This window comes from Triturus cristatus, chromosome 8 (assembly GCF_964204655.1).
Source record: "Triturus cristatus chromosome 8, aTriCri1.1, whole genome shotgun sequence".
NCBI lineage: Eukaryota > Metazoa > Chordata > Amphibia > Caudata > Salamandridae > Triturus > Triturus cristatus.
In genome coordinates, this window is record NC_140591.1 from 57,016,224 (window position 1) to 57,019,115 (window position 2,892).

The 2,892-nt window shown below is 37.6% G+C and overlaps 2 non-coding genes across 2 annotated transcripts; both read left to right on the forward strand.

The window, feature by feature from the left end:
- Positions 1 to 484: 484 nt before the first annotated feature.
- Positions 485 to 557, forward strand: TRNAF-GAA (transfer RNA phenylalanine (anticodon GAA)). Its single transcript has one exon. It is a non-coding gene; the product is annotated as a tRNA-Phe (tRNA).
- A 1,375-nt stretch (positions 558 to 1,932) lies between these two features.
- On the forward strand, positions 1,933 to 2,005 carry TRNAF-GAA (transfer RNA phenylalanine (anticodon GAA)). The gene has a single exon. It is a non-coding gene; the product is annotated as a tRNA-Phe (tRNA).
- The last annotated feature ends 887 nt before the right edge of the window (positions 2,006 to 2,892 follow it).

Consider the following 2,892-nt stretch of genomic DNA (forward strand, 5'->3'; position numbering starts at 1 on the left):
TTGCTTCTCACAAAATATTTCTTGGTATCAGCTCAAGTTTTTCTTTCTTTATTTATCAAAATATTTGATCAACTGATCGACAACATGATCAATTCAACATAGAATTGTCTTTCTGTCCTCCTTCTAAATTTGCTTCCACCTCTCTTGCATTCAGCTTCGACTACAAATGTTTCTTATTTCATGCTTTTTTGTAAAGTAAACTCTTGTCTGCATCAGCTTCCACTTCTCCTTGAACACAGATTTCAGTATTCAGATGACATAGCTTACCTACTCAGGCCAAATACCTCTGTGTAATATGGTGCTAGTCCATTCAGAGTAAAAAACAAAAGCTACCTAACCTGGATCCGAAAAATGCTATTTACCTATTGCACCCGTTAACTGATGAATGATACAGGACATCTTAAAACATAGCTCTAGCATGAGGTTGAGCATCTATTTTCTTGGGAAGTTTAAAAGAAAGGATGAAGACCCAAACTACCAGCAGGCCGAAATAGCTCAGTTGGGAGAGCGTTAGACTGAAGATCTAAAGGTCCCTGGTTCAATCCCGGGTTTCGGCACAATTTCAACTTCTGCTTTTCATGTCACAAAAGCTGTTTGGAGTTAAATCAACGCTCTTCTTTATCAAAACCTTTTATCAATCTGATCAACAACACAATCAATTCAACATATTATTTACTTTCTGTCTTCCTTTCAAACTTGCTTCCACCTCTCTTGTATTCAACTATGCCTCATTTATTTGCAACTTCTTGCTTTATTTTAAAGTAAAGCTTTGCCTGCATCAGCCTCCAATTCCCCTTATACAAAACTGTCAGTAGTCAGATGACATAGCTTGCACACCCTGGCCATATAGGTCTGTGTTTCAGAGTATAAGTCAATTCAGAGTTTAGAAAAAAAAATTCTACCTACCTTGTCCCCTAAAAAGGATATTCACTCATCAGACCAAGTTACCTGCTGAATGATACTGGACACTTTAACACATAACTATAAACGAAAATAGAATGACCAGGTTCTGTATGTATCGTCTACAATTATTAATAATACATCAGGAGGCCACAGGGACTTGTTTGCTGAAATATCTCAGTTGGGAGATCGTTAGACTGAAGAGCTTAAGGTACCTGATTCAATCCTGACTTTCAGCACAGTGCGAGGGGATCCTACATTCTTGCAAAATATTTCTTGAAATCAGCTCTAGTTTTTTTTTCTTTATTTCTCAAAATATTTTATCAACTGATCAACAACATGATAACTTCAACAAAAAGTTGTCTTTCTGTCCTCCTTCTAAACTTGCTTCCACCTCTCTTGCCATCAGCTTTGATGACGAATGTATCCAATTTTATACATTTTTCAAAGTAAACTCTTGTCTGCATCAGCTTTCACTTCTCCTTGAACAAAGTTGTCAGTATTGAGATGACATAGCTTACCTACTCAGGCGACATACGTCTGTGTAATACAGTGCTGGTCCACTCAGAGTTTTAAAAGAAAAACGACCTAACATTTATCCCAAAACTGATCAACAACATGATAACTTCAACAAAAAGTTGTCTTTCTGTCCTCCTTCTAAACTTGCTTCCACCTCTCTTGCCATCAGCTTTGATGACGAATTTATCCAATTTTATACTTTTTTCAAAGTAAACTCTTGTCTGCATCAGCTTTCACTTCTCCTTGAACAAAGTTGTCAGTATTGAGATGACATAGCTTACCTACTCAGGCGACATACGTCTGTGTAATACAGTGCTGGTCCACTCAGAGTTTTAAAAGAAAAACGACCTAACATTTATCCCAAAAACGCTACTCACCCATTTCACCAGTTAGCTGCTGAACAATGCAGGACACATTAAAACACAGCTCTAACCTCAGATTGAAAATCCAGGTTCTGCATCTCTGTTCTGGGATTGTTAAAAAAAAGAGGCTGAACACTATAGTTGCTGGCAGGCCGAAATAGCTCAGTTGGGAGAGCGTTAGACTGAAGATCTAAAGGTCCCTGGTTCGATCCCGGGTTTCGGCACATTTTGAACTTCTGCTTTGCATGCCACAAAGACTATTTTGAGTCAACTCATATTGACTTTGTTTATAATGATCAAAACCTTTTATCAAGATAATCGACAATACAATTAATTCAACATATTATTTACTTTCTGTCTTTCTTTCAAACTTGCTTCCACCTCTCTTGTATTCAACTTTGCCTCCTTTATTACCCAATTCTTCCTTTAATTGAAAGTAAAGCTTTGCCTGCATCAGCCTCCAGTTCCCCTTATACAAAACTGTTAGTAGTCAGATGACCTAGCTTGCCGACCCTCGCCATATAGGTCTGTGTTTCTGAGTATAAGTCCATTCATAGTTTACAAACATCATCTAACTAACTTGGCTCCTAAAAAGGAAATTCACCCATCAGACCAATTTAGCTACTGAATAATACTGGACAATTTAACACATAACTGCACATGCAGATAGAGTGACCAGGTTCTGCATTTATCTTTAACAATTATAAAAAATACAACAGAAAGCTGAAATTGCCAGCTGGATGAAATAGCTCAGTTGGGAGAGCAGTAGACTGAAGATCTAAAGGTCCCTGGTTCAATCCCGGGTTTAGGCTCATTTTGAACTTCTGCTTTGCATGCCACAAATGCTATTTGGAGTCAACTCATATTGACGTTGTTTATAATGATCAAAACCTTTTATCAAGCTGATCGATAAGACAACCATTTCAACATATTTTTTACATTCTGTCTTTCTGTCAAACTTGCTTCCACCTCTCTTGTATTCAACTTTACCTGCTTTATTTGCCAATTCTTCCTTTAATTGAAAGTAAAGCTTTGCCTGCATCAGCCTCGAGTTCCCCTTATACAAAACTGTTAGTAGTCAGATGACCTAGTTTGCCTACCCTCGCCATAT